Source organism: Triturus cristatus, chromosome 2_2 (genome assembly GCF_964204655.1).
Source record: "Triturus cristatus chromosome 2_2, aTriCri1.1, whole genome shotgun sequence".
In the NCBI taxonomy this organism is placed as follows: Eukaryota; Metazoa; Chordata; class Amphibia; order Caudata; family Salamandridae; genus Triturus; species Triturus cristatus.
The window spans coordinates 784,267,112-784,280,425 of record NC_140582.1 but is presented as its reverse complement, the minus strand read 5'-3'; the positions used below and the strand labels follow the sequence as shown (position 1 = coordinate 784,280,425).

Genomic DNA, 13,314 nt, shown 5'->3' with positions numbered 1-13,314 from the left:
ATACGGGCGTCCAAATGGCGCAGGGGGAAGCTGTGGTACCTGGTTGCGTGGAAAGGCTATGGCCCGGAGGAGCATTCATGGGAACCGGCTGAAGGGGTTCATGCTCCGCGCTTGGTCTCCTTGTTCCATCGGCGTTTTCCTGCCAGCGCTGGACCCGTGGGGAGCCGCTGAGAGGGAGGATGTACTGTCAAGAATTCCTGTCATACGAGGGGAGGAAAACGGTAACCAGCGAAAACGGACTACATCTCCCAGGATGCTTAGCGGTTGAGAGGTTATGTAAACAGGAGAGCTGTTACATAACTCAAGGGAAACACGCCCTTATGTAAACAGGAGAGCTGTTACATAACTCAAGGGAAACACGCCCTTATGTAAACAGGAGAGCTGTTACATAACTCAAGGGAAACACGCCCTTATGTAAACAGGAGAGCTGTTACATAACTCAAGGAAAACACGCCCTATAAAGGGAGGAACCGGGAGGTACAAGGCTGTCGGATATTGTGTTTACACCGACGTACCTGCTTCGTGAAGAGCAGTGTTCCGGAGTGGTGCTCCAGTAAGGCAAGAACGGAGGTAGGTCGAGTCGTTACTCCCTGGGCCGTGTCTTGCCCCATCGTCACCTGTGAAGGACCCGGAAGCTCTACCGGTCAACCATTGAGCTTCGCTTTTTGACTCGGCTGAGTCCAAGCGCAGTGGCGCTTTTGCTGGTTGGAGTCGTAACTCCCAGCCCGACCAGAGACACAGGGACTGCCAGCTGTAACGCACACCAGGAGGTGTTTGCCGCGTTACAGACTCGGAAGTCCACAGGATCGATAGAGCGGCTGCTCTCGGTTCAGTCTTCTTGCTTGTGATTGGGGTATCGGTGACGCATCACCAGGAGGTGACTCCGCGTCCCGGTGCAGTCTGAGGAAGAGGTTGAGCGGCTGCTCCCTTCAGGTAGAGACCCCGGCTGGGTGTTTCCCTGACTCCTCGATTCTCCCCAACACTCTTCGTGCCCCTCACAGTCTACCGATTGGCATTGTCGGCCATTTCATTTCTGCCCTCTGTTGGCATACGCCGGGATCGGCGTATATGCAGAGGACGGTTAGGACCATCCGTGCTGTGGGCTGGTAACGTACTTAGCCTGGAGGATTCCAGTGACTATAACTTTTGTTTGTTCTTTGTATTTTATTTGCCTTCATTAAAAGAACTAACCCTTCACAAGTGGTTGCGTCCTCATTGTCGTGTCTGTTAAACGATCCTGAGACGTTCAGGGCGTTACACTCCCTCACATCCTATGCGGATGATACCTAGATTGCAGTCTCCCTAGCCTGCAATTACGACAATACCAGCAATAGATTTAGCAACTGTATGCTGGTAGTTAGTGATTGGGTGAGCATGAACTGTCTTAAGCTAAACTCAGGAATGACGGAGGCCATCCTTTTTGGCAAAGAGTTCTCCTTTTGGTCCCCATCCTGGTGGTCTCAACAGCTGGGAAATCTTCCATTACCGTCTAGGAAAGTAAAACATCTAGGAGTCCTAGTAGACAGCAAGCTTGCTTGCGGCAATCAAGTCAATGCTGCCATCTCATCCGCTTTGTAGACAATAAAAATAGTAAAGAAAATCCTCCTTTACTTTCCCGAGGCCTTCCAAAAATCAGATGCAATGGCCTTAGTCATGTCCAAACTTAATTACTGCAACGGTCTCTTCTTAAATATACAGCAGCAACTTCTAAACAAGCTTCCAGTTCTCCAAAACTCAGCAGTACGCATGCTGCTTGGAATTCTTAAATACCAATCTGTTAGACATGCATTGCATAAGCTCCATTGGCTATCCATTAAATAGAGAATCAACTGTAAAGCCTTGTGTATTACCCACAAGGCACTTCACCATACGGTCTTGGCAAATTTGATACATTTGGTACTGTCCTACCAGGCAGCTGTACTCTCTCGCTGCCAACATTTTGTTGTCCCTAATTTCAGACGCTCTTCATGGGGTGGTAGAAGCTTTGTGGTGAGTGCCTCCAAACTGTGGTACACTCTATCCGTACATCAAATCAATGTGTGATCTCCTGTCTTTCAGGAAGGCACTAAAAACATAGCTTTTTAACTACTAAGAATCATATGACTTTTTAGTCTCAGTAGGGCTGTCAAACCACTGTAATAGAAGCAGCGCCAAGACAACTGTGTGTATACGTGCGCTTTAAAAGTAATTTTAACAACATAACTGATTGTACACAAAATGTCTTCAAGAGACAACGCATGCGCTGTCTATGCGAGACCTGAAGATGATTGGCCTGTTTTCAGGTACATGTGATACATGGTACAAGTGATGATGTCAACATGATGCGAAAAACTTATTGATGCGGACGCACACACATAGAGACCAGGTTCCAATGCCAATTCTTGGTTTGAGATCCCTGGTTGACTCTTTTTTTTCTCCTTCGAAATACAGGCTCTGGAAACGTGAAATCTACTCTCTGAGGTGCATGTAGGAAAAAATGTTCTTGTTTAAAACATAAACAGGTAGCAAGTAGCTTTCGCATCTTGGTAATACAGATGATGATGAAAGCATAGTGACCGACTCGTATTGATCATAAAAGCGACCACTATTTCAATGATGGATGTCCGGAGAAACAGTAGGGAGGGAAATGTTATATTGAAATCAAATCAAAAATAACTTTATTTGATTGTTAAAAACAACCATAAAAGCATACATTAAAAAATCATTGCGTTTAAAAAAAAAAAAATCACAACAGTTCATTTAGCGATAACTCAATGGCTTAAACACCAGAATTATTAATACAAATCATTCAAGGACTTAATAAAGTGCATTATATTATACTTTTCCTAGTGCAAATCACTTTTTTTTAAAACAATGTAATTGTGGCAACACAAAAATTATTATCCAAATGTAGGATATCCAACATAGCCAAATGACATTGCCGATGAACCACCTCTCTCAAAAATGGCAGTAAAACTGTGTGCCTAATATAACTGTAAAATTTACAAAATAAAACAACATGGATAGTACTTTGAGGGGAAACATCATCACAAGGACAGGGCAATAATTTGTGCGTCCAATCATTTGTTATAGGAAAACGAACCAATCTGTGGAAGATTCCAAATCTGAAACGTGATAGTAGGAATCTATCATAGTTACCTGGGACATACAGCAAATAGGGTTGAATATTAAAAGTTGTTAAAATTAATTGGTGTTACAGGACAGTAGGTTTTAGGATTTCCACAGAAATTCTCGCGGAATCCAAAAAAGCAAGGCCCTCCTTCTTCAAATCCTTACGCGATATGGCTGAGATAGTAAGAGGATTTAAAAAATAATCCAGCTTTCCCGTGTCAGCTAAAAATTTACGTACATATCTCAGCCATGGTATCCTCATCGATCCTTCCAATTCCAAGATATCTATCAATATATCTCTATTAAACTTGGTTTCATCTTTAGTCCACATCCTCTGCCATAGTAGCACTGGTTCAAGTTTAATAAGATCAGATATAAAAGGAAGACCCAATTCTGCATGACAATTATAGTTAGAGGAACTCTTGGGTACGGCGAGGATAAATTTCTAGAAGGGGTTTTCAACTGCCTGAATGGGAGCAGAGTCAGCAAATCCCCAAACCCCACTACCGTACATTGCACCAGACACGCATTTAGCTTTGTAAATCTTAATTAATACTACCGGCGGTCTGGTACCTACTTTCATGGAGAAGGATTTAAGGGCGGCAGTCGAGCGAACCAATGCAAGTTTTTTCGCTGCCACTGCCGGACCCCAAGAGTCATTCTGGTTGAACAAGATACCCAAATAAGAAAATTGTTTAGTGGAATCAAGCTTCTGTCCTGCTATAAAAATGGCCTTTTTAATTTTGGGATTTTGACCACAGCGCATGATGAAAGTTTTCGAGATGTTCACTCTAAGGCCCAACTCGTTCATAAAGAGGGCAAAACTATCCACCACGCGCTGTAATCCCACTTGAGTAAGGGACATTAGCACAGCATCGTCTGCGTACATCAACGCCGGGATTGGATGACCAGCAGCGTATGGGGGTCGAATTTACTATTGCACAGGGCTTTCTCCAAACCATGTATATACAAATTAAAAAGGAATGGGGCGAGGACACAGCCCTGCCTGACACCACTCCTGATTGGGATTTTGCCCGTGCATTGCCCCCTTTGACTATAGCGAACGCGAGCTGAAGCGTCACTATAAAACCGTTTAAGAAAATAAATAATATTGGATTCAACCCCAAGTTGTCCCAAGACAATCCATAAAGTGGAATGGTCAACACAATCAAATGCGGCCGAGAGGTCAACAAAGGCCAGGAACAAACTCCCTTTCCTGGCCCTCGTGTACTTCCCGGTCAGCATTAAAAGATTTAAGCTCTGTTCCACTGTTCCTAAGCCGGAGCGGAAACCATATTGTAGGTCAGATAAAATAGAATTATCCTCAGCCCAAAGCAAAAGGCGGTCCAAAATTATTCGACCCACTATTTTAGTAAAGGAATCTAAAAGGGAAATGGGTCTGTAACAACCCGGGTCATGTCTATCCCCTTTTTTATAAATGGGCACAATTATGGACTCCACCCAAGTGGGCAATAATTCTGTAATGCAATTAGCGTTAAGCACCTGGACCAGAAGGGGACCCCACAAAGGAGCATTTGCCTTAAAAATATCTATAGGGACACCATCCGGACCTGGTGCCTTCCCGCCCTGACTCACACGTAGGGCTAGTTCAAGCTCTTCCAGGGTGAACATTAAGTTTCTTGAGATGGGATGAGCAGAGGGATTCAAAAGAGGGCTAGACTTTCCTAGACCTTCGTATACTTTAGTAAAATAATTAATCCAATCTGTTTCAGCAATTGCTAATTCGCTAAGGAAAGGAGTTCTAATGATCTTCCAGAAGCCCGCACTATCCTTCCTTACCGCAGCGTTGTGCAATGCTTCCCAAGATTCTATTTTTAGCTCGTTCTTTCTATCTTTTAGGGCGAGCTTATACTCAATCCTGAGTCTACTCACTTACTTTGCACACCTAGGTGTTTTATGCAGTTCTTTCTTTAAGAGAGAATAAGCTCTTGTGCACCTAGAATTAAACCAGCCTCCATTTTGTTTGTTTTCAGTTTTACATTGCCTAATAAGGGAGGACCTGATTTCATTACAAATAGATAGGAAGGAAGCAAGAATCTCTTCAGATGTAGACTCCTCCCTCAAACAAGTCACTACCTCATGCATACTTTTAGCAATTACTGTTTTAAGTCTTTCTACTTGATCCACCTTATCCCATCTTAGCGTGTAGCCATTCATACTACCAATGCTTACATTTTCACGCAATCTGTCCGCATCTATGTTATCTTTTGGGACAGAATTCCTTGGAATCAGAATGGTTACACAAAGAGGAAAGTGGTCACTTAACGCAATATCTGAGACCTTGAAAGAATATATGCTACCAGCGTGCTTAATAGTTACTAGAGCAAAATCAATTGTGGAAGTACAACCCCTCCCAATAAATGTAGGAGGTAAGATGAAAGGGGTTGCACAAACTTCATTTGCAAAACCCAAATCAAGTTTGCCTATTAGTTCGTTAAATTGTTCACCCAAAAGGGAATGATTAAAATGTGACTGGCACAAGCCATCTTCCTGAGTGATTCCGCACCTATTGTCTCCCCTCATGGTGCACAAAGTACAATTAAAATCTCCGAGGAGAAGGGTCATCATATTATAACTACAAATGTTACCTTGTAGAAAGAATGCATTAGCCAACTTTTTAAAAACATTAAGTACATCACCAGGGGGATGTTATTATACAAATTAATCAGGGCAATCGGAGTGTCTGAGTCCAAAACGAGTAAAAAAATTGGAAATAAGTATCTTTGACAGGCTCCGTTACCTTTAAGATGTTCAACTTATTTGACAAATAAATCATCAGTCCACCCTTAGCTCTACCGTGGATAACGTCCACGGCTGGTGTATGAAAGGTCTTAAAACCATTTATATCGACCGGATCCCTGCTCCATGTTTCTTGTAGACAGATCAAATCGCAAGTCTGAATAAAGGCCTGCCACAATGGGTTCCCAATCTTAGATTTGATACCAGCAATGTTCCAAGAACAAACATTACATAAAGGAGGACCCAAAGGGGGGGAGATGGAAGAGTCCACACTCAGACCGACGGGTAGAGATACAGAACCACACTCGCTCCGCTTCTCTAGCCCACCAATCAGAGCCTCCGGCCCCCCTATGAGACCCTCAGACGTTGAAAAACTAAGATCTAACCCCTTGCCTTCCTTGCTGTTTTCCCTTACAGTAATAACAGGCACTCTGGGGAGTTATGAAGGGAATAGAGTAGTGGTCAATCATTTGTGTCCAAACCGCTAAGGGTATCAAAGAGATTAATTGTCAGGATGCCATATCTCCCTCCCATGGACCCCCCTGACTTAAAGTTTGGCAATGGGGACCTGAAAACCTATCCAGGCGTTGGGGAGATTAGAAAAAGCCGAGGGGGAGAATCTTAACAAAATCAGAACTAACTGACCCAGTACAATTTACACAATCACCACTCAGAGATTTAGTCGACGAGCCTAGCCAACTAACTCTTCTAACCATCTTGAACTCAGGAAACAAGGAACTATTAGGTCCAAGCTTGGTAGAAAGGAAATGAAGTGCTTTATTCCTGAGAGTCGACCAGTGTTCGTAAACATTGGGGGGGAGAGGAGGAACATTTGCTAACACCACTGTATAGGGAATAGCCTCAGGGGGCAAATTAAGAATTGGTAAAATTGATATCGAATCAGCCTCCCTGATATCTTCAACTCATCTCATAGCAGTCTTAGAGTTGTTAGTTAGCACTTGAGGGGGACCGGATATACCTGCTACGCTAGGTTCTAAACCCCTGGGTTTATTAAACTCCAAACGTCCCAATTCCACATTGGTTTTAGATTGAACGTGTTTTTCCAAGGCCCCCGTTGTTTTTTTGGGATTGCTATTTGCTTCAGGCGGAGTCACTTGGGGTAAGATAAGGGGTAATTTAACCTGCGTAGACTGCAGATTTCCGGTAAGCTGTTTCTCCATATTAATTACCCTGGATTCTATATTCGATACTTTAATACGAATAGGTTCTAGGAGAGTTGATATCAATGTCTCCATTTTCCCCCAAAAACATTCCCCAGCTACTGGTTCACCTGTACTAATCGAGGGAAAGGCAATCTCTGTCTGCCTGCTACCCTTATTACCTTTCGTTTCATTTATTATTGCAATAGATTTACGTTGCTTATGGGTAATCTTCCCTTTGGCAGTCAATACATTTGGTCCTTCCTTATTAATATGATTTTGTTTACGCTTTGCCTTCTGCCCTCTAGTTATTACGCGAGGACTGTGACTATCTAAACTAACAATTGATGCCGAAACCAAAGGCGAACATAAACACAAGTCAGACCCTCCTTTCTCTATTGAATTCTTAGGCAAGGGTGTGATCACAGAGGATACATTTGCTGGAGGAATTGTTGGTGTTAAAGATAACCTGGTAGTAATAGGCATAGAGGGAGATGACAAGTTAGGCAAGATAGAAACAAGGTCCTGGGCAGAATGTGTCGATCGAACACCAGGGAGGCCAGCAAAAGAAGGCACTAATATCGAATCCTGGGAGTTTATTGTAAGCATCGAAACATTTGTAGCAGGCAAAGGAGGAAGTGTGCCAACTGGAAGAGAGAGTCGCCTTTCTGTGCTTTCAATAGCAGAAGCAACTACCCCAATAGTTTGCTGCAGCATTCGATCAATCGCTGTCAAGCTAGGGAGAGGAGTATTAAGAACTATTTTTTGCTTAGTAGCAGGACAGAGTCGGGGGAAAGTATTCTTCCCCATTTTTTACCACAAGAGATCAGGGTCCAAGTTAATAACAATACAATTAATACGATAAATTTTAAAGCAATGTCTTATAAAATAAAAAATAAACAATTTACCATAGTAATAAAAACTAGTAACGTGATTTACATATAGCACTTAAAAAGTCACTAGAGTCATTACTTCAAGAGTCGCTGAAACCAAGAGGCATGGCCTAGCCCATCCTCTACTTCGAGTTCCGGTAATTCCAGGGGGCTCTGATTACGGGCCGGACCCGCCCAACTCGGGGATGAAGTTATTTGCAATAAATTAATGATGGTTAATTCGTGTTTAAATAATTTGCCTTCACCTAATGATTCTCAGAATGTTTAACTACTTAATTACAATGCAATTATTGTGTGCTTTTTTATAAAGATGAATTTGTCCGCTTATGAGCAATGTTTTCTCTCAACAGGTTGGATTTTCATGGGAGTGGCATTTCTTCAGATTCACTTTTCAGCTGGGAGACTCCTGCAAGTAAGTCTTTTTCAAAAATAGTTTTATTCAGTATGATGGAACGAACCTGACAAGCGGAAACAATGCAGCATGTAAAAGGAAACAATAGTGTCCACTTTCCATTCCATGAAGATTGTAAGCAGGGGTTTGTGCCCAGAGCCCCTCAAATTCCCCTGAAGTATGACAAAGGTGGGGAATCTCGAAGTCATGCCACTACTAGAGTGCTGGCACACACCGCCCATGCCATGAATGAAGTGCTGGTACTCTCCCATGCAACTACTAGAGTGCTGGTCACTGACCATGCCATGAATGGAGTGCTGGTACACTGCCGTGCCACTACTAGAGGGCTGGTATTCTCCCATGCAACTGCTAGAGTGCTGGTACACTGGCCATGCCACGAATGGAGTGCTGGTACACTGCCGTGCCACTACTAGAGTGCTGGTACTCTCCCATGCCACTACTTAAGGGCTGGTACTCTCCCATGCAACTACTAGAGTGCTGGTACACTGGCCATGCCACGAATGGAGTGCTGGTACACTGCTGTGCCACTACTAGAGTGCTGGTACTCTCCCATGCCACTACTAAAGGGCTGGTACTCTCCCATGCAACTACTAGAGTGCTGGTACACTGGCCATGCCACGAATGGAGTGCTGGTACACTGCCGTGCCACTACTAGAGTGCTGGTACTCTCACATGCAACTACTAGAGTGCTGGTACATGCTGCCCATGCCATGAATGAAGTGCTGGTACTCTCCCATGCCACTGATAGAGTGCTGGTACTCTCTCATGCCACTACTAGAGTGCTGGTAGTCCCTCATGCCACTACTAGAGTGCTGGTACTCCTTCATGCCACCACAAGAGTGCTGGTACACTTACCATGCCACTACTAGAGTGCTGGTACACTGCCCATGCCCCTGCTAGGTGCTGGTATACTTCCTGTGCCACTGCTAGTGTGCTGGTACACCGCCCTTTCCACTACTTGCATGATGGTACACTGCCTATGCCACTACTAGAGGGCTGTTACACTTCTCATGCCACTGATAGAGGGCTGGTACACTGACCATGCCACTACTAGAGTGCTGTTACACTTCTCATGCCACTACTAGAGTGCTGATACATTGACCATGCCATTACTGGAGTGCTGGTACACTGCCCATGCCATTACCAGAGGGCTGGTACACTGCCCATGCCACTACAAGAGTGCTGTTACACTTCTCATGCCACTACTAGAGTGCTGGTACACTGACCATGCCACTACTACAGTGCTGGTACACTGCCTGTTAGACCTGGCTTCTCTGGTGGGTTTACCCCAAGACTTTTGCTTTTTGGCCTACTGTTTTTGAGCCTGTTGTTGGTGCTTTTATGACTCTGGGCACTTTACCACTGCTGATCAGTGCTAAAGTGCATATGCTCTCTGTGTAAATTGCTGTCATGGATTAGTGTTTCCATAATTGGCTTATTTGGTTTACTATTAAGTCCCTAGTATAGTGCACTATGTGGGCCCAGGACCTGTAAACCAAATGCTGCTAGTGGGCTTGTGGCGCTGATTGTGCCACTTACAGAAGCAGCCTTGCAAAAGGGTCTCAGGCCTGCCACTGCAGTGTCTGTGCGCAGTTTGGTACTGCCGTGTTGACCTGGCAAGTGCACCCACTTGCCAAGCCCCATCCGTCCCTTTCTGACATGTGAGTAGGGGGAGAAGATTTCCTTTCATCTCAATGGGCCTGGTCTGCCCCACACAATGCTTTCTCCACCTCCTGTCGGGAAGCTGGACACGAGAGAACAGAACTGGTTTTGACTGAGCACAGGGCTTCTCTGCTACCAGAGAACAAAGAGAATTGCTGTATAAACATTGGAGCCCAGAACTTTAGATCGCTTTTGGACTTCAAGGGGAACCTGTGCCAAGGAGGAGAGCTGGAGGAGAAGTACTGCCCCATTTGCTGTGTGCTGTCTGGGGTTGGTCTGCAGTAGCTGTTTTTGCCAAGGTAAGGAACTGTGTATGAATCCTGCTTGACAAGGTATCCCAATGGGCTTGAGGTAGAGGTTGGCCCCTGTTCAAGAAGTCTCTGGAACAGCAAAGACTTCACCATCCTTCTGGGCATCGTCTCTGGAACCACTGGTTTCAGTCACCACGGAAGAAAAGAGCAGCCGGCGTTGTCACTGACTTTGTCTCTGGTTTCGTGTCCTGAAGGCACAGCTGAAGGCACCGCCACACTTCTTACCGCACTTTTGGTCTCACTGACTATGCTGGGTGACCGTCACCGAGCCATTGCTTGCATCGCATCCTGGGGGCACCGCACTCTGCACCGCCTCGCTTCACTCTGCCCAGACGTCTCTGACATCGACACTGCCTGACCCAACCATCTACCGGCTCCGTCACCGGCACCGTGACCGGCCACCACTGCATGGGGCACCAGCTCACTCCGCATCATAGCCTTGGTCTCACCAATGCCGTGAGGGCACCACACGCTGTACCGCTTCCACTCCACATCACAACCGCGACGGTCCATCCACCGACTCGGACCAACGGGATTGGCCACGAGAAAGGTACTGTCTATGAGTCTGTTGACGCTTCAGCTGGCCCGTGCCGACCTGGTCAGCTGGAACTGTTAGACTCTGTCGTTTTCAGCATCGCGGTAGCCCCGGACGGAGCTACTGACTCTGTAGAACCGTGTTTTTGAGATATTTCTGCAATTTAAAGGTTATCTTGAAAAGTAACTATCCATTTGTAGTGTTTTCACTGTGTTCCTGTATGCATGCAAACATGCCTTACACACTGCCTCTGAGATAAGCCTGTCTGCTCCTGACAAGCTACCAAGGGGGTGAGCAGGAGTTATTTTAGAAGTGTATAACCCTTACCTTGAACAGGCGTGCAAACCATTGCCAACTAGAGACCCCCATTTCTAACACTGCTCTTTCCACTGTAGAGTTTTATATAGCGTGAACTAGACCCGAGACAACGGGTATCAGAGCGCTTTACATGAGCACCAGTTTCGTTACATATGGACACATTAATTTTTGTTAGGCACAGGGAGATTAAGTTATTTACCCAGAATCACAGAATGTTGAGCGTCGTTGCCGAGACTCGAACCCGGTTCCCCAGCTTCGAGGTCGACCACTCTAGCCAATAAGTCTACATCCTCTCCCCTAATTAGATTAGATTGATAGAATTAGATTTAGCTTGACTTTACTAGCTCAAGTGGTTAATAAACTTGCTGCAGGAATCTGTGTGTATTCTGGTTCCTAGTGTGTCCCATTGTAAAATAGTTTAGATTGCAAAGGTGTCTCCTGCAGAACACTTCATATAACCTGCGTTTCTCAGAGTTGTATCCCAGTACGATAGCTCTTTGGGTAATGTGCTGGCTGCAGAGCTCCTATTATAGCCTGCAGGTCACAAGGCACAGTTCTTGTGAAATAGCCTCGTCGATTACTTGCCGTTGCAAACTATCACATGTAACCTGCAGCAGACTAGTTTGAATCCTTACAGGTTTAGGTGTGAATACATATGGCGTTTCCTCGCCGAGCCCTTTAATTCTCAGTGTTTTATCCTGCAGTTCAATACGTTGTTCGGAGAGATTCGCTGACCAGATGTTAAAATATATCAAGAAAGTAAGTCGGAAGGGGGGTCTCAAAGGCAAGAGATCCTCGCTCTATCTCACGGAGAAGGAAGGGCAATCACATCTTTACAAAGGAAGAAACAGCTGAGAAGAGCTAGACAGTGGATTACAGGGGAAAGACAGACAGAGAGCAATATGCCCCCCAGTGTGTGTGTGTGTGTGTGCTCAGAGTTAATCTTTCCATTTGCCAGATCTGATATTGGGTCTTAGGAAAAGTGCTTAAGATTTGGTATTTATGTTTACAAAAGTAATAAAAAAGGATACAGTAGTTAAAGTGCAGGCCAATTATTTTGGATTCCCTTAAGGTCAGGTTTTGTCCTAAAGAAATACACAGAAATGCGAACAACAGTCACCAAACTCAGCCAGTTAAAGTCAGCTAAAGACATTAGACCATAATTTCATAGAATGTCTAACATTTTGCATCTGACTAGCAAAGCTGTGCGGAGAAGTTTGGAAACAGCCACAACCTAATTCGAAGAGGTTTAACGCTTGCACGCCCTGTGTGCTTCTTCTCTAGTCGGTGGGCTCAATATCCTACATGATTGACACAATCCATTTGGACCTGGCTTTGCATGAAGTGGAAAGAAAAACAAAAGATGTTTCTCGCTTTCATGTACATTTTTACAATAAAGACAATATTCAGATCCCTGGTTCATCTTTCTCCAACTAGCGGCTGCTACAGGAAGCAACCCATCCCTAAATTGGAGTTACAGGGACAGAGCCCGAACAGGGCATATAAAATCGGCCTTGCACACTAATTTTAGGAGGAGTAAGGCACTTGTTAAACTTCCTTTAGAGGCTGAGGATAAGTGATCCCTGAAGCTAGTTGCCTGCTCTCCCATCATCTTTTTAACTAGGGCAGCATCCCCTTTCTTGATGGATTGTGGCACACTCCAGAATTTACCCAGGCCCAACTCATACCAACCCTTAAGTGTCCCTAGACACTTGATTTTCCCCCCACCATTTGCCGAGATGACATCCTGCATGCCCTCTCTTAAGAGGCACAATTCATCTGTGCCCCAACTTCTGATCCAATACAAATAGGGTCTCAGCACCATCAATGATGAGATGCCATTGATCCCCAGATCTATACGGAGTGGGACAAGAGGCGTGCCCTTCCCTTAGTCAGGGGACTAATGTTATAGTGCCCCCAGAGTTCTGCCCCATAAAGAGTAGCCCCCTTGCTTGGGCCTTGTAGATTTCCCCTGCTGGCTGTACAGGGGACCACAGTGCCTTTTTGGCCAACTTAAGCATGGCTCCAGCCCGCTGCTTGATGGTGAGGGTACTCTTTAAAAATATGCGGCTCCCAGGATCCAGACTCATCTAATCTGATACCCAGGTAGTCCAACTTGGGGACCCTTTCAAGCACTTCCAACCCCACCTTG

The 13,314-nt window shown here is 45.0% G+C and overlaps 1 protein-coding gene across 2 annotated transcripts in view; it reads left to right on the top strand.

Annotated features, from left to right (window-relative positions):
• Nucleotides 1-13,314, top strand: part of CRACD (capping protein inhibiting regulator of actin dynamics) — an 870,477-nt gene that overhangs the window by 343,549 nt on the left and 513,614 nt on the right. For both annotated transcript variants that reach the window (XM_085642049.1, XM_085642051.1), the window contains exon 3: nucleotides 8,275-8,336. The gene's annotated coding sequence lies outside the window, so the exon portion shown is untranslated. The remainder of the gene's footprint in view (nucleotides 1-8,274; nucleotides 8,337-13,314) is intronic.